We start from the raw sequence: 24,732 nt of genomic DNA on the forward strand, positions 1-24,732 counted from the left end.
GGTTTGTAAGTGGGGCCTGAAATCCATTTCAGGACGACATCTAGATTCCAAGATACCACATTTGATTTTGGTTGCTTGATGGAATCAAAAGACTTAATGAGATCAGATGGGTCCTGATTACAGGACAGATACAATCCTCTATGTTTAAAAACAGAACTAAGCATAGATCTGTATCCTTCGATAGTCAAGGTACAGAGTTTCTTGGATGACTTCAGATATACTGCAGTAAGAAATCAGCTACTTGACTGACAGAGGTCTCAGAAGAAGAGACATTATGGTGTCTGTACCATCCCCTGAAGACTGCCCACTTTGATTGGTAGAGCTTGTCAGAAGAAGGGCATCTGCATTTTGCAATAGCTTCTGCCACTCGCTTTGAAAACCCTTTCGCTCTGACGAGATGCTCGACAGTCTGTAGCCTGTCAGGGCCAGAGTGGGCAATCCTTGATGGAATCTGAGGCAGTGGGGCTATTTGAGCGGCGACTGCTTTTGTGGCAGGAGCCTTGGGAAGTCTACTAGCAGTCATATCAAGTCTGGAAACTATTCTTTCCTTAGCCAAAAGGGGGCGACTAGAGTCATGAGACATTTTGGTGACACATTAATTTGTTTATTACAGTGACCTCTTCGCTACTTCGCGATTCGATTATCGCGAATTCACGACTTTGCGGAGTTTTTAATATATATTAATAGAAAACATAGCGCGGATTTTCTGGAAAATTCTAGAAAAATCGTGATATATGAACACCCAAAATTTCTCATCAATCCATTAAAATATTAATAATAAATAGTATTTCCTGGTCTAAAAACAACAAAACAAGCGTAAAATAGCAAAAAATTTATAAATATAATTTATATTTCAAAGCCCAGAAAAGCGAAACACCAAACCCTAATGACCAGCTTACTTGGAGACAGTCAATAAGTGACGCAGTGTAAAGCTACTACTATGCATTTCACTCGCCTTAAGTCATGGTTTTTTTAGAATAACTTCTTGAAGAATAGTCGGATCAGTAAGAGATTTTGGCAGAGTCTTATTCACAACTTGCCGTAATTTTTGTTAGCATAGTGCAGTACCAAAAGTTAACAGTTAAGTCAGTCTGTTCTTGAAAATGAGGAGAAATTCCAGCAACGATGATACCAATCCGAACGAGTGACCTTGACTTCACGAAAACGTCACTATCAAGCCTCACCCACCCATCTCAATTCTCTTTTGTTTCTTGTTTTTTTTTTCTCTCTCTCCCTCTTCTTGAATCTCCACCCAGTTTCCAGACCCTTGAACAAGGCATTGGAAGAAATGAAGCCTGCCACCATTAACGCCAGCTGGAAGAAGTTGTGGCCCGCGGTTGTTTACGACAACAAAGGATTTACACCTGCCGAAATCCAACACTCTGCAGTACAAAAGCTGTGCAGTTGGCTGCGATCCTTGGAGGTGAGGGCTTTGCAGACATGACCACAGACGACGTCGATGAACTTCTAGACTGCCACTCCCAGCCACTAACTGACGAAGACCTCGAAAAGAAGAAGCAGCAGCGCAGCAAGAAACAGAAGTTGTCTCCCAAACTGGCTTGACTTTGGAACGGCTCGCCGGGCTCTGCAACCTGGCTAAGGAGCTGCAAGAGCGGTTGCAGGAATGGGACGACGATATGGTTCGATCGGTTCAATTCTGCAACATGGTCGATGACGTTATGGCCCCCTACAAGATGCTCTTCGACCGGAAAAAGAAGCATCGGCAGCAACTGCCAAACACAATGTTTTTGCAGCCTCGCAAAAAAGAGCCAGTTCCTGCTGCTGCTACTACGGTTACATCTTCGAAAACCGCGGAAGAAGTGGAAGAGGTACCCCAGGAAATGGCACCGCCATCTGAAGAGACGTAAAATACAATCATTGACTGCGCAGTAAAAGTCATCATCACCTTCATCGTCATCATTTTTACTGCGCAGCAAATTCCTCACCATCTTCATTCAAGTTTTACTTCAACTTCTTTTGTGGTGAGTACACTAACAATCTTTATTTTTTTTTAACGTTAAGTGTTACTGTACTGTATTACATGTAATACAGTACAGTAACATGATACTGTATTGTATTACTGTATATATTATTACTGAATGTATACTGTATTCTTTAAAATTTAAAGCTTGCCGATCACGTCATATACTATAGCTACTTTACCACAGTAAATTAGCCTGTTATATGGTACTGTAAACTTACCTACTGAAGTCATATTGCTTAACAGTTGTCCCTGTTATTAATAGAGTAAAGGGTGGATTGTTAAGAGTACAGGGAGGGTTTTAAAAAGTCCAAATACTGTTCACGTTAAATAAATAAATATGCTGTTCGTACTTCGCGGAATTTCAATTATCACGGCCGGTCTTGGAACCTATCTCCTGCGATAAACGAGGGATCACTGTACTTCCCTTATCATGCTGAAGGGTGGGAAGGCACAGACATTGAGGCCTGTCTAGTCTAGAGCATCGCATCTGTCTTCCAAGCTAGAGAGTGTGGGACTGGGGAACAGAAGTGAGGACGCCTGTGGTTCTTTGAAGTTGCGAACAGGTCCATGGATGGTGTGCCCCACAACCTCCATAGGTCATTGCAAACCAAAGGATCCAGGGTCCATTCCACTGGCAGGACTTGTTTGTGGTGACTCAGGCTGTCCGCCAGAACGTTTATTTTCCCTTGGATGAATTGAGTCAATAACGATACCCGTTTCTGGTCTGCCCAGAGCAGAAGTTCCCTCGCAACCTTGTAAAGAAAGAACAAGAGGGTCACCCCCCTGCATTCTGATTATGAAAGTGCTGTCGTATTGTCTGCATGTATCGTTACTGTCTTCCAGCGCACCAGGATAGCGAGTGACTGGAGACCCAGATGAACAGCCTTTAGTTCCTTTATGTTGATATGTGAACTTTTCAGAAATTCCGACCATGTTCCCGACACCTCTTGATTCCCAAGATGAGCTCCCCAACCTAGATCTGAAGTGTCGGAGTATAACTCTAGGTCTGGGCTCACTGGAAGGGGAGACTTCCCTACGACACGTCTGTCTTCGTACAACCACCACTGAAGGTCTTGTTTGATTTCTGCTGTGATCGGAAAAACGAAGGAGTCTGCTTGTGTTTTTTCTCGTGTGAAGTCTGCCCAATTTCACAAACTTTTCAACTGAGGCTAGCGATCCTAAGAGACTCATCCATTGAGCCGCTGAGCATGACTGAAGAGAAAGGAACTCTCTGACACATTGAAGGCAGTTGGCAACTCTTCTGGGGGAGAGAAAAGCCCAAAAAGTCAGAGAGTCCAGTCATTCCCAAATAGATAATTCGCTGATTTGGAGTCGTTTGCGGCTTCTGAATGTTTATCGGAATGCCTAATTCCTTCGTTAGGCAGGGAGTCTTCGTTAAGTCCTCCGAGCATTTCTCTTGAAGGAGACCTGAAAAGCCAGTCGTCCAAGTAACAGGAGATATTTATTCCGAGAAGGTGAAGCCACTTGGAGAGAGGGGCAAGGCCTCGAGTAAAAACTTATGGGGCTGTGGACAGGCCGAAGCACAGGGCCCAAAACTGGAGAACTTTTCCTTGAAACATGAATTGTAGAAACTTTCTGGAGTCCCGATGTATTGGAACACAAAAGCAAGCCTCTTGCATGTCCAGTGTGACCATCCAGTCCCCTTGTTGGATGGACGACATGACTGACTGATTTGTCTCCATGTGAAATTTCGTTTTTACAACAAACTGATTTAGAGCACTGACGTCCAGGATGGGATTCCAGCCACCTGATGCTTTGGGGACCATGAAGAGTCTCTTGTAAAACCCTTCAGACCCTTGATTCTTGACCAACTCCACTGCCCCCTTGAACAGAAGGGATTCTACTTCTCGCGAAAGGGCCACAAATTTCTCAGAGTCCACCGAGTACGCAGGTAATACGATTGGCGATTTGGCCAAAGGAGGGTTCTCCTTGAAACGAATGGCATAACCTTCTTTCAATGCCTTGACCACCCAAGGATCCACACCTCTTTGACTCCATTCTCTCCCAAAGAGGCACAGTTTGGCTTCTATCAGAGCACAAAAGTACTAGAACTTCACTTTTTGGCTGCTGGCTTGAAGGACAACTTCTTAATCAATCTTGCAGGAAGTTGCAGATTTGAGCGAGGTCTGGGTTGGATCCTGTCTTCCCCCACGAAAGGGCTGAGATGGGGGGGGGAGAGAACGACTTCACAGTCACGGTCAGGGAGTCTCTGGGACATTTGGTAGATTGTGTCAGCACATCATTTGTAGACTTCTGAAGCGATGTCAAGATCTCTTGCACTAAGTCTTGAGGGAACAAATGAGCTTTATTTCTAGGGGAGAACAACAGAGCCGATTTCTGATTAGTGGTCACTCCTTTGGTGGCAAATGAACACCAAAATTCCCTCTTAGTCTGCCGTGAAATCCTCTGCTAGTGAAGGACAGTCCTCGATTTTCTTGGCCAATGTTCCTATAGTCCAGTCGAGGAAACTATTCTCCTCTAAAATCTTAAATAAGTTCCTGGTCAGATGGTCTGGTTCTGGGGACGAGAACATTGCTTTTGCCGTGAAAAGGCTGCAGATGTGTTGCATCTACTAGGCCAGAGTCGCTCTGGGAGGAAGCAGAAACTCCCAGAGAAGGAGCTTCTCCAGTTTCATAAAAACAGCAGCTTCTCTTGACCAACTTGCAGGGTAGAGAAGCAAAAGTTGCTCTTCCCTGATCCCTCTTCGAGACCAGCCAGACGTCTATTTCTCGAAGCACCTTTTTGCATATGAAGGGAACACTAATTTTGGCAGGTTTGCATTGTCTGAGGGAAGCTTCCTCATCAGGAAAGTCAAAGCAGGAGATACCAGAGCAGCAGGAGTGAAGAAGTCCAGAAAATATCTTGATAAGGCAGAGTAAGATGACAAAGGGGAAGAATCCTGTCCTACTCCATCATCGGAAGAAACTGGCGACAAGGATGTGTCTTTCGACTTTGCGAGCTGGGTTCTTTTTCAAGAATGACATTGGGTCACTGGGTCAGCTAATTGTCGTTTAATATGGCACCAAGTCAGCAAGCGGTGTCTAACTGGCGCCCAGGTGTCAGTGTTGAGCGATCAGTCCAACAAGAATGTCTACTAGGAGCCATCGTAGCACCTTCAGGAGACAAAGGATGTTCCAGGCCAAGATGGGATCTTGATGAAGAAGGAGTATATCTGAGTTAGGTTTTAACTAATAGATAGGCCTAGAAGCAAAAGTTCATTAGGTTAATTGCAAATCTTCATACAATAAATCAGGCTTATGATCCTTGTGACTTGTCTAAGAATTAATTACTACTTCTCATAATCAACAATCACTTACGACTGCATGCAAGACACTGGCATAAACAACACCAAGTACTGACATGAACAATCAAATCGAGAAACAGCTGTTTGCTGATGTCAGTTACTGTCACTAATACGTTTATTACTGGTTGTTAAAAATATCACAATTTTTTAAAGTAAATTGTATTTTTCCTAACTATACAAACCAGAATACGCTCTCCTTATCGTCTCATGAAGCCAGAAAGAGATTGTGTTCTTGAGCACTTCTTTCTTGGTCGAGCCAGTACTAACGAGGAGTAGTTGACACTCAGGCTGGAGACGTCAAGTCCTCTTCAGGTAGCGCCACAGCACTCAAACAGGACACAGTAGCATCTCGTCTGGTTCGTTACCTAAAAAGTCCTCTCGGGAGGGGATCGTGAAAGACTTGAACTAAGCGTCAGGGACCGAAGGATTCTGAGTCTTTGCCACGAAATATGGGATGAAATCGAGCGTAATTGATCCCCATCCCCTGGAGTGTTTAAACATCAAAGGAAAATCCATGAAGTTCGCCAACTCTCTTCACCGATGCCAGGGCCAGCAAGAAGACAGTCTTGAGGGTCAGACCTGTCTGACGACTCTCATAAAGGCTCGTCGGTGCACGAGTCAGGCTCCTTAGAATGAGAGTCACATCCCACGCAGGGGGCCTGAGATCCCTGGGTGGGCAAGACCTTTGGAAGTTCCTCATCTGTAGGGAAATCTCAAAAGAAGAGGAGACATCTACTCCTTTCAGCCGCAAGACTAGGCCAAGTGCGGCGTGGTAGCCTTTTACACCTGAAATGGAGAGAAGCTTCTCTCAATGAAGGAAAACGAGGAAGTCCGCAACCTGCTGAACAGTAGCTCTGACCAGAGAGATACCCCGTCCACAACACCAACCACAGAAGACGGACCACTTTCCCTGGTATACCGCTGCGGAGAATCATCTGAGGTACTCGGTCATCCCTGTTGCTGCGTGAAGCGAAAAGCCTCTCACTTGCAGATGGTGGATAACCTCCAGCCATGATACTGCTCTACGTGGGGTTGACACAGCAGGTTGGGCCAGGGGGGAACCTCTCTCGGCACCTCGGAAAGGAGGGCTAGCAGGTCGGGATACCAGAATCATTCTGGGATTTGGAGTGATCATCGCCTGGTTGATCACTCTGCGAATCACACAGAATGGAGGAAAGGCCTAGACGTCAAGGTTGTCCCACTAGTGCTGGAACGCGTCCTCCGCAGCAGCCCATGGGTCCGGCACGACATAACAGAAGACCTGGAGCTTTCTGTTGTGCCAGGTGGTGAAAAGATTGATGACTGGATGCCCCCACAGGTTGAACAGCCTTTCCGTGACTTCCGAGTGAAGGGACCATCAGTTCCGATCATCTGATTCTGGCAGCTGAGCTTGTCTGCCATGACATTCCTCTTGTCTGGAATGTACCTGGCTGACAGCTCTACCGAGCGAGCCACGCCCACTCGTGCACCTGCATCATCAACTGGTGGAGCGGGAGGGATAGCAGACCCCCCTGCTTGTTGACGTATACCACTACTGTGGTACTGTCGCTCATCAGTACCACGGATCTTCCTTCACCCTAAGGAGGAGTGTCCTCCTGAGGACAACTCCCCCTCCAAGCAAACGGAGAATGCTGGAGAGTAGTCAAACCGGTCAACAGTTCCCCTACGCTGGCTCTCTACTGACTACACAGTAGGAGATGGCGAAGGAGAAACTGCTCCCTTAGGAGTAGCAACAGCAGGTGGGAGCTTGGCCGGGGACAAGAAAGAACCAGACAGAATCTTTGGCATCGCCAGTGGAGTACTGCACTCCGATAATACCAGGAAACTTTCTTCTTTTTCCGAGCAGAGTTCACCCACTGTTCAGAAGGCCAGACTCAACACTCACTACACAGGCTATTTTGACTACAGTCATGTTTCCTGCAAGACGTACACAAAGTATGAGGCTTTACAGTAAACCCCCCATATTTGCCGGGGGATGCGTACCACACAACCCGCCCCCCCACGAATAGCTAAAACCAGCGAATTCTTAGAACCCTTCTAAAAATACTTAGAACTGCCTATTTTGATAGTTCAAGCACACACAAAACAAACTAAAAATTCTTATACAAGTATTATCCTACTTATGATGGGTTTAGGTTCCAAAAAAACCATCGTTTGTTGGAAAAAACATAAGAAATACCAAATTGCATCTAGAACATTGCCTAGCCTACACTAGGGTATTCAGTACCATGTATACATATATGGTAGCCTAGCCTACACTATAAAGTATACTCTATACATACATGGTATAGTAATTATTAACATCAGCTAATTCTGGAGGTTCATGCAAAGTGACTTATGGTAATTCAGTGCAAAGAGAAATTGACTAACAAGAATTAGCTTAGCCTACACTATGGTACATTGTATACATATACGGTAGCGTAGCCTACATTATACTGTACTCTATTCACGTATCGTATTATAAAAACATCGAAACATAATGAATAAGCATCTTTTAAAACGTTATGCCTTAGTTCCTCATTAGACGGGTGGGTACCGTTCTCAGCTAGCACTCTGCTGGCCCCGCGTTCGATTCTACAACCAGCCAATGAAGATTCAGAGGAATTTATTTCTGGTAATAGAAATTCATTTCTCGCTATAATGTGGTTCGGATTCCACACTAAGCTGTAGGTCCCGTTGCTAGGTAACCAACTGGTTCTTAGCCAAGTAAAATAAATCTAATCCTTCGGGCCAGCCCTAGGAGAGCTGTTAATTTGCTCAGTGGTCTGGTTAAGCTAGGTACTGTATACTTACTTATGCCTTAATTAACCGTATCCAATAATATTGTATATATTCTTATATTGCTTTTGTATTATAAATGCGGTCACAGCAATCAATGTTTTGGTTTGGAAACAGTTTATGTGGTGTTTATTTAGCCGTATTTAATCCAGTTCAGAGCACTTTCCTTGCTTCTAGTTAGCATAAATGAATCTCTAGATACTTTATTTATATGGGACAAGGTTATTTTTTGTTATAAGAAGTGTTTTCAAGTTGAAATATAACTAAAATACATCTCCTTGTGAAATTAATTTATCCATTTTTTCGTTAACAGTTGATGATGGCCGTTTGGGGACATTTGTTTTGTGTAAAAAAAATTCAAGATTCCGTTCGCTATTTTCACTTGATTTCATCATAATACGAGCTTTCCATATTTATCGTTTGTCAGCGTAAAAATAACAGTCATGTGTTCTTTCATGCCCAGTAGTTTTGATTAAAATACTTTCTCTCCAATTTTAATTACGATCGAGTTTCATCCATGTTGCCAATGCACGATAATTTACTATATATTCATTAGCAGCTTGAACAGTGTTTTCTCAGCTTCAGCTACAACTTGCAGCTTAAATTTAGCAGTATATTTCCTTGACGATCTTTTATCCATACAGAATAAGGGTATAATGTAAAAATATATTAGTCCTATTCTACTTAACGTCATTTGTGCTATAAGCTACGGTAACTGTTTATTACCGTACGATGGTTGAAATACAAGGTAAACAGCTGTTGTTATCCGATTTGGTTATAAGCAAAACAACAGTTTCTCGTTCGGTTGTTTATGGCTGTAAGCATTTACGCAAGAGTATAACGTTACTAACAATACTTTTATCATTCTCTTTTACTTTTTTAACTAGAAGAAGGGATACAGAGATGGAGGAAAAGTTTTCTATTTAATTTGGTCTCTCTCACTGCCTGAATATGCTGCTGCCTGTGCCCGGGCAAAATTTTAAAATATTGTATAAATAATATTGTCTACTGGTCTTAACTGCTTACCCCATTGCAAAATTGAATTATCGTAAGGTGAATTATCGTAACTCGAGCATTACCTGAGTATTTTAATAGTTTTATCACAAAAAGTGCATTTAGTCATAAAAATGAGATGAAAATACAGAAATTAGTGAATATTTCTCAGTGAAAAATAATGCAAATGGGTGAATTTTCCACGAATAATGGGTTGATACATTCCACACAGAAATCCGTGAATATGTGAGTCTGCGAATACAGGGGTTTACTGTATCTCTAAAGAGGAGAGGAACTGATTACAAGGTTTGTTTTTTCCTGGGCAATGCCTTATAATAAAAGGTTTCCTCTCCCCAGGCTGTTGCAAATTAAGGGTTTGCATTATAAATATAAAACAAACAAATAAACACAATCATATACACAAGAAACAACAAAATGAAAGTGAACAGCAGTCGGCCAGAGAAGTGTAGAGACTCTTTACATGACAGCAGCTAAAAGCAAAGTGGAGTGCAGACTGACATCGTTGGTAGCTAACGACCTTGTTTGAAAGTTAATGCCTTTTCCAGCTCGCATTCGAAAGCAAAATCCCTATGTAAAGACCGAAGGCTGGTTTTGTGTAGGAACAAATGTCATTCTTTGGAACAAGCACTGCATTGCTAAACTTGCGCTCATTCACAAAGATACTACGCCAACCTAAAAATCTAGAGAAGCTATAAATCTTGGAAGACAACACGCTAGAAACTTTTTTAAAGAAAAGGGAAGAAACCATCAGGACCTTCTCCACCCCAGCTATCAAGATTATCAAGAATCTTCTTAACACTCTTAAAATGAAATGTAAATTTTGTAAGAATAAGTTCAAGATGACAATTATCAGGGAGAGGGACATCCTTGACTGATTGCTTAGCTTTAAAAGATCGATGAAGCAGTTCTCTAAGGTATATGATAAATTCTATTTGCAGCACGACAAGACTCAACAAAAAATGGTGTAATTTTCATGTGAGCGATTTCATCTCCATGTGTTGAATTTGATCTGTTTGTCATGGTAAGCTCTTCTACATGTATCATCAAGCCATGGTTGGTCATTTGTCCTAAATTTAATGACTTTTCTACAACAAACCTTAAAAAAATAGCCATCAGCATTTCATTTAACTTCTTCTCGGGATCCGGATCAGATGTAGCATCTGAAATGTTAAGTGCCTGACATGCTTCAATGATGCAACCCAATCGGCTCTAGATTTCAGCCAAGCCCTTTTTACCAATGGTGGAATTAGAAATATACTGATTGACAGATGCGTCCACCTCAGTGGCACAGTGATCAGAAGTGCCTATATACTCCACTATAGCTGTAACATCTGCGAGTAGGAGGTCTAATCTATTACCAGAAATATGTGTGGGTTCCTTAACTAGCTGGAAAAAATCAGAGGATGCACAGAACTTAAGAAGAGCAGAGTGGCCATGTTGATCTGTGGAATTTGAATTAAGTCACTCTTTGTGCTGTGTAGTATCAGAAGTATGAGATTTAACTCTGGAGGAAAACACAGTCATACTAACCAACCTGTTTGCATGGTACTGCAATGATTGCACTTTCAAAAGAAATTCACACCACAACTTAAGTCTCGGCAGTTCTGTCTGAGGTAAGTTATCTATTTACTGCTTCTTGGCAGGACTGCATGATGAACAGTCATGATTTTGACCTACTACCCACAAGCACTGGCCTAAGCCAGGCCATATGTTCAAGTGAAAACTTTGGATAATGTTTGTTTCCAGTCCGAACATCCCTACTCAGTTTTTTATTATATCTTTCGAATCTTCATTAAAAAATGAAAAACATATTCTATATACATAATTCTCGCAACCTAATATTTATCACAATAAAAAATAAAATACATGTAAATGATTGAGGATTTTTTCTAAGTTTCAATTTTGCAAAATGCTCTCAGGGACATTTGATTCCCCAAGGGCTAGTACTGAACATGGCAAAATACATTTGAACCCCCCCGGGGCTAGTGCTAAACACAGCAAAACAGTGTACATGTTTAGTACTAACCCTCATGTGGAATTGGAGTTCATACCGGAAACGGACTTTTACCAAAGCTTTTCCCTCAACATTAAACTGTATGCTGAGTATTGCTTGGGGGGGAGGGGGGCAAAACCCTCCCAGCCAGGTCAGGGCACTATGCCCTAAGTAAGGTTAGCTGAGGCTATACCTTGCTAGCTTGTATTGCCTCTAGAATGCCTGCTAGGCTATAGACTAAGAACAGGCTGACCTACAGCCTTGTCACAGTTTAGTGTCCACCCCCCCCCCCCCCCAAAAAAACCTCACTTATCCACAGTGGTCCCCAAAATTGTAAGGAGTTTCATTATCTATAGTAATAGGCCTAGAGAAACCACACAATTTTCATGCTTTTATGGCTGAAACTTCCTCTCGTAACTGCCCCATACAACTATAGTGGCTCCAACTGCACCAATAAAATGTCAGAAATGCCTAAAATAAACAGTAACCTGCTGGTAAAATACGATTCCTGTAGGGTTAGCCTATTTGGATAGGATATGTAATTTATCGGTAGAACCATAGGGTAGCTCCGCGTCGCCAACGGCCTTATAACTTGGCTTTTTCTATAGTTTTTCGGTTGCCAATTATGAATTTACCTTTCATTTTTGGCGCTCGAGTCTAATTAACCTGTAATTAACCCCCGAAGTCCATCCAACAAGGGGTTTCCATCGCGAATTTCACAAGACAGAGCACGGGTATGTCTGTTTCGAACGGTTCATATCCCGTCCAGCAAGTGCAATAACTTAACGTATGGGTACCCAACCCCCCCCAGGCCAGTACTAAACACGGTGAAGGGACATTCCATTTGGCCGACAACAAACAAATGCACAACCCCAGTATCAGAACCCCAAAGTGTACAAAAAACCAGTTGAAAAGGTAAAAACAGGCGCGGAGCTAATATACAGAATTACCAATTTATCATATGCCTTGTATTACCTACGGTTCATCTATCTGGCTAACAAATAAGCTATACCATTACCTAGCCTATGGTTCAGTATTAAGAAATGGTTATCCTCGTACTGCTCAGGCCTCTACAGCCTTAGCCTTAGGCTACCTGGGTATGCCTACGGTACTCCGTAATGCTTACATTCTGATCACGTTTACTGGAAATTACTTACCGACTAAATTACCAGCATGTATCACTGGGCTACCGATAGCCTACGGACAGGCTTCACGATTCCCCTGCTGCGTCAATGAAAATCTGGCTGAAATATAACAAAGAATTGCATTGCAAGCTGAATAAACAATGACTGAAACTTACTTATTCTTACGGCGAAGATAAACTTCATTAACACCACTGAAATCAAGTCTGAACAAATAACATAACACGGAAGAGCGATTCGTCGAAGCTTTTCACTATTTGGCGCGAAAATTTGTTTACATCCTGATAACCTTCAGTTGACGTCCTTTGCAGCACTGTTCAAGGAGCGATCTTAGGCTTGGTTTCCACCTGCAATTTTATTAAAGTTCCATATTTTTAATATATAAATAAAAAAATAATATATATTTTTAATAAGTGTTTTTATTTATAATTAAATAAAATATAAATTAAATATTATCATCGCACAATACTTTCAGAGGGTCACTAGTTAGTCACTGTATTTAAACTTTTGAAGGGAACATAACCATAAGAGAACAAGTTCGTTATAATTGAACGCGATACGTCAATGGACCTTTTTCAAAAAGAATTCGATCCACCCACTCAAATGTGCCATATTTTCGCAACCATGACAATTATTATTCCGATTCTAGAGACTTAACACTACTATTAAGTGCGCGTTTCAAATTAAAGAGCATTTTCCTTCTAGGATACGCGTGACTTAACTTGAGAATGTTCAATATTTAAAATTCACTATTCTGTAGTTTTCTTGTGCAGTATACAAACACGAAATACTGCACTCTGTGCTTTGTAAAACCTAAAACTGGGAAAGCACCTTGCTGAATCCTCACTTTGATACAGCGGAGCGGCCTGGGGGATAGCCATGTACCCATTTATGTTCAGTGATAGTCACTGATTTGTAATTAGATGACGTATCTTTCTGTACTCAACTTTCTTGGCCAAATAAATATGATTTAATGATATTACGGCGATTCAAAAGAACAAAAGGCTGCAAAAAATGTATTGTCTTTACTCCTGGTCCGTTGGGTTGGTAAGTTATTTGAATTCTTTTGGACAGAGGCTACTTGTTTTCTGAAGAACAGTGTACGGAATACTATCTTTTGTTTTATCCTTGTACAGTGGGGTAACCGAAATAAAACTATCTTAGCAATTCAGTAAACATTTTTCCCTTATTTCAGTGAACTTTCTCTCGCCTCTATTCTGCCATTACTTCATTAATTACTTTGTAAAGATTGGAGGTAGTTTTCTAGTGGTGTGAATATCCCTAATACTAATAATCACGCAAAGCTAACTTAGGAACGCCGATACAGACGCATGTTGACGTTATCTTCCAGACAGAGCATATATTTCTTTCGTAATAGGCATTTAATTTCTATCGAAAATTAATATTAAAAAAGAGGTTCCTGAAGGTGAATGGTAGTCTAGGGACACAAACACGAATTTGCATACCAGTATGATTTTATTAATAAATCTAAAACGGTTAGCGCAGTAGATGATTTCAAAATTGAGCGAAGTTGCATTACGTTGTTTTCGATATTTAAAGTATATATGTGCCGCATCTGCAGAAAACCTCATACGGGATTGCTTTATTTGCGCACACGATAAACGAATTTGATGACAATGGGTAAATGGAAAATAAAACCACAATGGCCAAAGGCCGAAAAGCTCAGATATGACAACACCAAATCTTTATGAAGATTTCTTGTCCCTTCTTTTGCATTTGAATTTTCATTTCATTTTCACTTATCATTTTACGTCATCTTGTCTGCCACCGCTGAAAGCTATGCTACTGTTAGAGATAAGATTATGTCTGCCTATCGTTACAAGACACTACCTCTGATCATCGTAGCTGATGATAGCCTACGTGATAAAATTTTGCAACGTGTATGAGGTAGAGAACAATCGGCAATCTCTAAAATTTGAGGACAGTTTGGCAGCTGGAGCGAGGTCAGAAATCAGTGCAATGGATTCTTTGAAGCATCAGCGTGTAATGGTGTTACTCACAACATGACAGTAATTATAAATTGCATGAATTTTGGAGACAAACCGAGTTCACGGATATGAATGAAACTATGGAGATCATAAACAAGTTGAGAACAGGGTTTCAGTGTCAGAGGAATCTAATTATAAAGACAAGTTTAAAAGTAATAAAGAAAAATACAGTCATTTCGTCGGAAAACCATTTCGGTGACAAATCGGTTTAAACAACAAATATTTCGGCAACACAGCAGACCATTTCAGCGACAAATTTGAAAACAAATTTTCCTCATATGAAAGTAGGGCAAACTACAAATGGGGCACAGCGGTCGTTAATATAATGTGCCCTTGAGTAATTGTAACGGGAAAATCACACAGCTTTTTGTTGGGAATCAATCAATATGCGGAAAAAGCAAAATTTTGCAACATGTGAATCGCATATTGAATGTATGCCGATTTAAAAAGAGATCGCTTCTAAAAGTGTCATTGTTATGGATAAAAAAGGAAATAAAAGAGTAAATGGATAGAAAGCCATTTTCGTTTTAAATATTTTGCATCACTCATCGCTATAGCATTAAAAACAACTCATACAAGTTTTGAATAATGATAGCGAAAATGAAGTTAATTTTGAAAGTTGGCTCCAGAAGTATAGAATTTTGATAATTAGCGTCAGTGAAAAAAAAATATTGCGACGGGAATGATGGGATACTAACACGGAGAGTGCAACGATTAAAACAAAAAAATTACTTTTAGCTTACAAAGACAACATCTTGATCGCTTCATTTATATGTATTATATATATATATATATATATATATATATATATATATATATATATATATATATATATATTGTTAATGTCTATGGAGATGAAGGTATATACAAAGACTAGAACCATGGCTAGAAGGTCTAGTAAAAAATGACTCGGAAAAGGAACAATGCTAGAATCTAAGACCAGAGGTAAGGAACACGACATCGCCAAATGTTGACAACATGCAAAAAGGAACATATGCATACGGGATGACGATCATTTGTAGATAGTGAATGTTGCAGTGTCTCTGACAGATATCACGCAATATCTTATTATAAATGCCAGAAAGCTGGGCATAAACAGGACAGTTGTATAGCAGATGTTTACTGATAACGCGGGAAAGCCCGTAGGTTGAAAGACAAAGCGTGTATTCTGTTAGATTCACCCATGAAACAGTAGGTACTTGTCAAAAATTCAAAGAAGCGGCAAGGATAAAAGTACACATGAACATGGAGAACAACAATAAATTAAAATTGGGGTCTTCTGAATATCACACATTGCGAAACTAAATGACTGAAATACGAGAGGATACTATCAATAATCATCCTAATATACCACTAGGCCACTAGTTAAACAATGGCATGAAAGGCAGATTAAAAAATTATATCAACTATCCATGAATTTTATCATACACCGAGGGACTTTTGAGCTCACGTCCAGAACATCCTGGGAGATGTCCAAGATCTAAAAAGATGTGAAGACTTAGAGGCATTCAGGATGATATGGAAGACATATTACCAATTATGACACAAAAGAACAAGTTATTCAAGGAAATATAAACTGTAATGAACATATAAACTAGGCCGAAAGATGGCTCAATAGGGTGATTTCCAAAAATAAATCTGGATGATGGAATTACAGTTTCAAGGCAAGTAGTGCAAAAATAACCTTACAATGCAAATAAAGCTAATTTACTTCCGCTCTGAAATTTATGCAAGAGTCCGGCCATTTGTCATCCTAAAAAGAAAAGTAAATTAGGTTACAATGGGTCATAAATCGGAAGAAGTTTACAATTTCCATCTTGAATTAATGCACGATATATAAGAAAATATCAATAATTATGCTATGTACCTGCCTAAGAGTCGGCGCAGATGGTAAAACAAACAATATTTGCTTCCTTTATCATTATCATCTTCCACTTTTACATCGCCAAGACGCCGGCTGATTAAATGTGAATTAGCAAAGAAAGCTAACGTTCATCTTGAGCCAAGTTATTTTGGGATATTTCTAACTGCATCATTTACGAATTAAAGTGATGGCGCAGAAAACTTGCGTATAGACCGCGAAGGTATATTGTTATAACCAGTTACTTTTGAAAAATATCAAAATCATTTATTCGACCCCTGTTTATTTTAAATTGAACAGTATGAGTGAAGGACCAATACTGGTGATAGAACTTTCTAGTTTCAGACGCGAGCAACTGTGAAGTTGTATGAATGAAGCCTAATTGTCACCATGAATAAAACAACGGATCTGCGTTTGCATGACTGCATGTCGAAACCTCTCCAACTCTTTCTAGGCAGCTGTGTTTGTCCTCGTTGAGGTTTAATTTCTCAGTGGTATCATATATGCTTCTGACAAAGTCTTTTTTTTCAGTTTTTCTATAGAAAGATTTGTGTAAAGAGGAATGCTAGTTATTCATTTGGTTATATCTTCTTGGTATGGTTGTTGCATGAAACGGAATCTGCTCTTAATATAATTTTATAACTATAGTTAAGTAACAATTCTTTAATTTCCTTTTACTTATTCCCACTGTAAACATTTGGTACGTTCACCTTTCAGTCTTTTCAAATCATTCAGCTCTAACGTATTCGACGTAGCTCTACTCCTACCGTTGTCTTTTCGGTGTCATACTGGGATTCTTCCTCGATGACCTTTTCAAATCTCATAAAAATAGCCTAGGTTGACTTATTTTCCTTCCGCACGCACTTTCGCCCAAACTATTTACGATTTCTTTTAACTGTTTTTCTGTAAGCCGGTCAGTCTTACTTGGAATTAGGTCTTAGTCTTTCACATACTCCCTAAGTTCCATAACGTCAAGTGTTCTTTTGTGTGTTACCGGTGTATGTAACTCTTCTAAATCCGACTATTCCTGTTAATGATAAGTTAGTTTGTTTTTTCATGTCTGCCGAGTAATTAGACAAAGCCCTGATCTCAGACTTAGGGCACAGCACGTTAAATACCTTAATTCTTTTGGTATTATTCTATATAATCAATTTCTTTTGTATTTTTTATTTTTTGTATATTTTTATTTTCGTTTGGTTAACTTTATCGTGTCAATGATGTGCATAAGTGTTGGCAGTGCTAATCCTTTCCAATACAACCTCACAACCTCAATATCATTAACTCGCTACAATATTTACTTATGATGGAACTTCCCTCATTTGCCATCTGCTTCGCTTTGATATGGCCGCTTTGCACGTATTCCCGAAAGCAGCCACTGAATATATGGCCTCTATATACCGAATACCTTCTACACCATCAATATTGTACCAGGCACTAAATATTAATAAAAACTCTCTAGATATTTTCATAAGAACTCTCGTGTCCTCTGTTGTCTCTTCTCAAGAATGACTCGGAATCAATACATCATCTTCCTTGGACACCCCAAGGAGCTCATTTCAAAATCCTCTGGCTGTTCTAAGTTCAAGTATGCGAATGTTAAGGAGAATATCGTTTATCAGATATGAATCTCCCTGTTATATATTGCTGTTGAGTTATGGTGTGGTTTAATCATTGGTACAGATCTTAGATACTGCATTTTTTCACTTTAAAGCGTAATCATTTGTTATCTATGTTTCTTGCACGCAGTATTCTAATATATCCAAATTATCTATGTCATTTTAGTGCAATAAGACCTAATCGTAGTTCATGTGTTTTCCTTAGGGTTTTAACATGCCCCTCTTTCTGTCTTGATGATCCACGAAGATTTTCTATGCCGGCGCTATCCTTCTACGGGGTCATTGCATATCTAGATCCATTCATTTTCTGAATGATTCCTCCCTCTTAGTGCGTCTGCACTCCCAGCTTTTTTCTGTTTGTTTCTGTTATTCATTATGCCTTCCTTTTCTATCACTTCATACAGTATGCTTCCTCATATCTACCTTTCTCTTTAGTTTATTAAAACTGCTCATTTGGCTTATTTCTTACTGGAATGTCTTTGTTTCTCCATTCATTCTATCTACTCATGCTTTCCTAGCATTACCGCCCTCTTTGTTTATCTTTCTTTAGTGTTCTACAATTTATGCTTGTCTTATTCACGATGGGTTGGTTGTAGGTATCTTCTGTGTGGATTTGTCTGTTCCAAATATTTTCATCCATTTTACTAATATTTATGTTTTCCTTGTATTTGTTTTAAATTTAAATTGTCCATTTATTACATGATGGAAAGATCAGTCACGCATAATAGCACCCCTGTCAGTATCCATGGACTTACAGTTTTTATTTCTTGGTTGATCAGAACAAAGCGACTCCTGCTTCCTCCTGTGGTCTCTCCTTTGCAGTTAGGGTCACTATTCAGTAGTGTGATGTCATGAAAGGTCACTATTCAGTAGTGTGAGGTCATAAAAGGTCACTATTCAGTAGTGTGATGTCATGAAAGGTCACTATTCAGTAGTGTGATGTCATGAAAGGTCACTATTCAGTAGTGTGAAGTCATAAAAGGTCACTATTCAGTAATGTGAGGTCATAAGAGGTCACTGTTCAGTAGTGTGAAGTCATAAAAGGTCACTATTCAGTAGTGTGAGGTCATAAAAGGTCACTGTTCAGTAGTGTGAAGTCATAAAAGGTCACTATTCAATAGTGTGATGTCATAAAAGGTCACTATTCAGTAGTGTGGAGTCATAAAAGGTCACTAGTCAGTAGTGTGAGGTCATAAGAGGTCACTATTCAGTAGTGTGAAGTCATAAAAGATCACTATTCAATAGTGTAAAGTCATAAAAGGTCACTATTCAGTAATGTGAGGTCATAAGAGGTCACTGTTCAGTAGTGTGATGTCATAAAAGGTCACTATTCAGTAGTGTGAGGTCATAAGAGGTCACTATTCAGTAGTGTGAAGTCATAAAAGGTCACTATTCAGTAGTGTGAAGTCATAAAAGGTCACTATTCAGTAGTGTGAAGTCATAAAAGGTCACTATTCAGTAGTGAGAGGTCATAAGAGGTCACTGTTCAGTAGTGTGAAGTCATAGAAGGTCACTATTCAGTAGTGTGATGTCATAAAAGGTCACTATTCAGTAGTGTGAAGTCATAAGAGGTCACTATTCAGTAGTGTGAAGTCATAAAAGGTCACTATTCAGTAGTGTGATGTCATAAAAGGTCACTATTCAGTAGTGTGTCATGTCACTATTCAGTAGTGTGAAGTCATAAAAGGTCACTATTCAGTAGTGTAAAGTCATAAAAGGTCACCATTCAGTAGTGTGATGTCATAAAAGGTCACTATTCAGTAGTGTGAAGTCATAAGAGGTCACTATTCAGTAGTGTGAAGTCATAAAAGGTCACTATTCAGTAGTGTGATGTCATAAAAGGTCACCATTCAGTAGTGTGATGTCATAAAAGGTCACTATTCAGTAGTGTGAAGTCATAAAAGGTCACTATTCAGTAGTGTGAAGTCATAAAAGGTCACTATTCAGTAGTGTGATGTCATAAAAGGTCACTATTCAGTAGTGTGATGTCATAAGAGGTCACTATTCAGTAGTGTGAGGTCTTAAAAGGTCGCTATTCAGTAGTTTGAATTCATATGTCTCAATGGCATCCATAATGTATTTGCTATTTTCGTCCAAACTGTAATTACCTATAAAGCCTAGACGTCTACTACAACCTCCTAGCATAATCCGTGGCATGTTTAAGGCTTTCTATATAGCTTCGTATGAGGCATCGATTATTTCTTGTTTCTTTCTTTATTGGTAGGTGACATATACAATGAAAACGCTGAATATAGATGTTGTAATCAGTATCTCTCTAAGTCTTTATTAATAAGGCCCTCCCTTACTGTCATAATTGTCTCTAATTGTCTCTTAGAGTTCAAAACCAATACCAGCTGGAATGGATAACTTTTGGCGTTTAAATTGGATTTCATTAATACACAAGGTCGTGCTTTCCTGTGTTATTTCTGACAATTCAACACGTTGAATTTTTGGTTGGTTCTTCCATACGAAGTTTGTTGATATGCCTGTTAGTAATATTCAATGTCCATCCGTCTCCTATCTTTATGATTTTTACTGAAACTGCCACTAACATCCTTTGTCTATCTTACTTAAATTGCACCTTACATCTAAGCCTACTGGTCTATCTACATAGCTAAAACTGCTCATTGTTCTTAAAGCTACTGTATTACCTAAAATTCCTGTAACGCCTAACCCTCCTGTTATTCCCACCACTGAAGTTCTTGTCACATGCATTTATACTTCTCTGTTTATCACCATCACTACATTCTGCAGAAAATTTCATCGTTTTATTTCTCTTCTACTGATGTACCAGCCCTGTTCTTCACGTTTAACTTTTTCCTTTTCTCACTCTTATTAAGCAGTCAGGTCTTGAACAATGGATATCTTCACTGTTGCGTTTTGTCCTTCCCACCCTAAAAAATCCCTCTACTTTCGATTCTCTTACATTCAAACCTAATTAATTTTCAAACGTTTCCAGGCAAATTTCCTCATCTCCGTTTTGGTTTTCTTCAACATTCTCTGCCTGACCCTCTGGAAAGTTGAATATTAGCTGACTTTTTCTTCTTCCTTGTTCTTGTGACCCTTTATCTTATTTCTTCCTGTATTTCTTGTCTTGAATCGGTATACAGCTCCTGTTTTATCTCGTTAATAGCACTCTTCTTAATATAGTTTATTTGTTGCATTCTTTTTTTTTAAGCATTTCGTTTACTTCTCTTTACCTAGATGACAGACTTATTTCTAAATACACAAAAATAAGCAACACTAAAACGTCTCATGTCCTTCATTTTTTTTTTACTGCGTTATATTGCTCTTTTGAGATGCCCACACAATATAGGAGCCACTCGTTGCACAGGCCGCAACGTGGTGGCTAAAGCTGCTTCAGCTATAGGGGTTGTACGACCTACTAATCATTCTTGTCCCTGACATTTTCTACCGCCAGTTTTATTCTATATAACTACAAGATGTTTAATGACGTTTTATTAACGCTATTTCTCGAACCCCCAACAAAACCTGTACCATGGTATGAATAAAAACAATCACAGAATACTGGAGCTAATTTTCAGTACACAGGTGGGACGAGTGTTATGAGATCTCACTACTACTGCCGATACTACTGCTGGAATTAGTAAGTAGAAGTTGCAAACCTTGCTCATCTGTATCACGAGCTTCATTCACGCTTGGAACAATATACTGATATCTCGAAGACAAAACAAACTGAACTACCAATGCTCCCGCCAATTTCCATATTCCGAAAAAGCTGGCTGTAAGCTGAATTATAATCTAGAGGACCTGAAACTCAACTATTCTTAAACATAGTCCACACTATGCCTCGTAACACGGGTAGCGATGTGGTATTTTAATGCGGGTCACAATGAAAATGCAGGATTGTCAGCACCAGTAGCAACAGAAGCCCACTCAGTCTATGTCACCTGTCATAATGGAGAGGGGGGATAAGGCTAAGCACAGCAGGCAACAAGAACAATTGCTATTGAGTGTGGCGGGCCTATGCTCCTGCGGGAAGGAAACAGGAGAAAACTGAAAATGTGGCACTACAAAAAAGGAAGTTTTTACAGATTTTCAGTGAATTAGTTTTTGAAAATAAAAGTGGCTTTCTCAAGAACAACTTCTCATTCTGATTGCACAAGGAGTGGGTGCATGGAAAAGGCACGAAGATCTCCGTGACAAGACTCAAGATGTTCTGGATTTCTGTTGAGTCTCATAACAATATAGACGACGTGAAATGAGACAATATTTACACCTTTTCAGCGAGGAAAGGGCGAAGTTTACCATTGGTTTAATACATACAGGAAGATAATTCTAAAAAAACGAAAAATAATTGAGTTGGACGTAAACCAGGAAAGATGGAGAATACCTTACCTAATCTACTGTCCTTTATGAGGAGAGGATTGAAGAAATTTTGTTTCACTAAAGAATCTACGTAATTTAAAATGGAAATGAAGGGTCACAGAACGAAACGTCCTTCCCTGACCCACTGCCAAGTGTCATCAGAGAAAAAGGGAAAAAACAGGAGACGTCAATACCGATACTGCTGCCCAGAGCTGGTGGAAAGGGGGAGGAGAAGGAGAATTCCCTCTCTCAACAGAAAACCTTCAGAAGAAAAGAAAACAAGATACCTGTATCCCCACCCCTCCTATTGTCCAGTGATGGAAGAAAGGCAGAAAGTCCCTCCTCTCCCCTCCCCTCCCTTCTGCTAAGTACCAGAATACAGGAATAGAGACTAAAGGAAACGTCCCTCTTCCACCTACTGCCAAATGCTATAAGATAGGGAGAAGGACAGAGGACGTACATCTACACCAAATGTCCAATGCAAGAAGAAAGCGGGGAGACACAGGAAACGTTCACCCTCTTTCTACTGCCCATTGCAGGAAGAAATGAGGTGATATAGAAGGAGATGAGGGTGAGAAGAGATGTCCTTTCCCTTTCAGCAGCCAAATTCCAGAAGAAGGGAGATAAAAAAAAGACGTCTCTCCCCCTCCTACTACTAAGTGTCGGAAGAAAAGGGGGAACGACAAAAAGATATGTTCCTCCACCTCCTAGTACCCAGTACTGGAAGGGCAGAGAAAAGGAGACAATCTTCCCCTGTAAGATTTCAGGACTGGAAGAAAGGGATAGGAAAATGAAAAGACTTCTTCCCACCCACTGCCCAACAGCAGAAACAAGATCTTTAAAGTTTAAAAATGAAAGCGGCTATAAAAATAGATATACAGAGGTAGGGGGGATACAAAGAGCTTACTAAAAAGAGACACAGTAAAGAGTCAAGGGTTATAAAAAAATATTGCTGATTAATTAAATGTTTAGTAAGACATACTTGTGACATTTGTCTGGAACAAACCAATCGATACAGTGAAGTGGGAGCCTGCTAGCACAGCTATGACAATCTCTATCTACCCTATACTCTTCTTTGGTCGAAATCGTCAATGAAGTGAGAAGCACAAAAGATCTTTTAGTTAATATTTTTGTTTTTGTGACTGGAAAAAATCCTCACCGATTTTTGCGATGGGCTGTGCCAAATCAATCTCAAGGCAAATGAGAGACTCTGCTCACACATATGCAATCAACTCTGCCACCCTAGCCCTTGCTCTTCTTGTTAGGCAACAGTCTATGCCTCTTTTCAATGTGAGTCCAATACAGGAAATATTATGTGTAAAAGACTTGTTTTCTTGTAAGTGCATTTCTAATAAATCCACGAAATGCGGACTTCACAGGTACCAAAGACTATTACGAAAGAGAACGTGATGACTGTGGTGGTATTGTTAACACTGTATGTCCTCCTAACAAACGCTTGAAGGATACTGATTGTGCAAAAGAAAACTCCTCTACCACGGATTTTAGCTAGAAAGAGACACGTTCTCACGCACTGACCTATGGTAACCATTTCTGAAAGGAGATCCGCCGTGAGAGTGATTATGGTTCTCATCAACAATATGTAAATTTTATCTAAAAATTGTCCTGAAGGACAAACATCACTAAAGCAAATAGGACGATGATTTATAGGGAATATATGGACTCCACGTGGTAAGAATCACCAGTGTCTGAAACTTTGTCGTCATGGACCATGCTAGTCATGTTTGTTGTCAACATTCGTAGGGAGCAGATGTGGGAACAGAGAAAGAAACTTCCTTAGCAGGGTATTAAGAAAGGCTAATTCAAGTGTAACAGATCTTGTGACAACCGTCAAGAGCGTGACGAGCACTTTTGCGAAGAAGTGACGGTGATCACAAGTGCTTCAGGGTTTGCCGAAGCCGGCTGCTGTGTGAGCATCATTTCTACAATGATTTTTTTTACCACACTTGATCTTGTACATCATACCAGGTAAATATTCACCATCAAGTTACGCTGATATAATTGTAAGTGTCGTGGAATGTCACTCAGATGTCGCGGGTTCGCGTCTCCCCCAGGGCGATGAAAAATTACTGGCTCTGCAGTGTGGGTCTGCGATGCGAGGTTAAAACCAATATTCTTTGGAAGCTTGAATTTCAAGTCAATGGCCCCTGTGTGCTTGTTCCATGTGAATAAGCTTTCATCTGCCGAAATAATAATAATAATAATAATAATAATAATAATAATAATAATAATAATAATAATAATAACATTGCAGAAAACAAGTGACACAGCCTTCAGCTCCTTGCGGCACAAGGGCTCATGTTTTTAACAATCTTGCAAGCTGTTTCAGAACTGTGAACAAAGAGACAACCGCAAATGAATATGTTTTTCTTTTCAACCAGAACGGAAAACGTACATTTGGTCAACTTCTACGACTATTACGTTCAAAAATAAATAACTTTTCTTCTATACGACTTTCCCTGCAAATGTATAGTTACCAAGACATTGGTATAATTATAATGCCCAAAACTGTCATATACTCGTAATTGCCGAGTTTGTTTACATACACTGCCATAATTATCAGTGGTGGGCGTAACCGAACACTTGTAATCACTCATGTGCAACTGCCTACATAAATGTGAGGCAACAGTTGTCAAAAATCAGATGTAATTACCAGTAGTAGA

General features: G+C 39.9%; 1 protein-coding gene across 2 annotated transcripts in view; it reads right to left on the reverse strand.

The window, feature by feature from the left end:
- The window catches only part of elg1 (enhanced level of genomic instability 1), a 260,212-nt gene extending 247,646 nt beyond the window's left edge, over positions 1 to 12,566 (reverse strand). The window contains exon 1 of one of the 2 annotated variants that reach the window (XM_067121580.1): positions 12,395 to 12,566. The gene's annotated coding sequence lies outside the window, so the exon portion shown is untranslated. Of the gene's footprint in view, positions 1 to 12,251 lie in introns of both variants that reach the window. The other variant, XM_067121590.1, reaches the window with a different exon arrangement.
- Positions 12,567 to 24,732: the final 12,166 nt, after the last annotated feature.

This window comes from Macrobrachium rosenbergii, chromosome 2 (assembly GCF_040412425.1).
Source record: "Macrobrachium rosenbergii isolate ZJJX-2024 chromosome 2, ASM4041242v1, whole genome shotgun sequence".
Lineage (NCBI taxonomy): Eukaryota > Metazoa > Arthropoda > Malacostraca > Decapoda > Palaemonidae > Macrobrachium > Macrobrachium rosenbergii.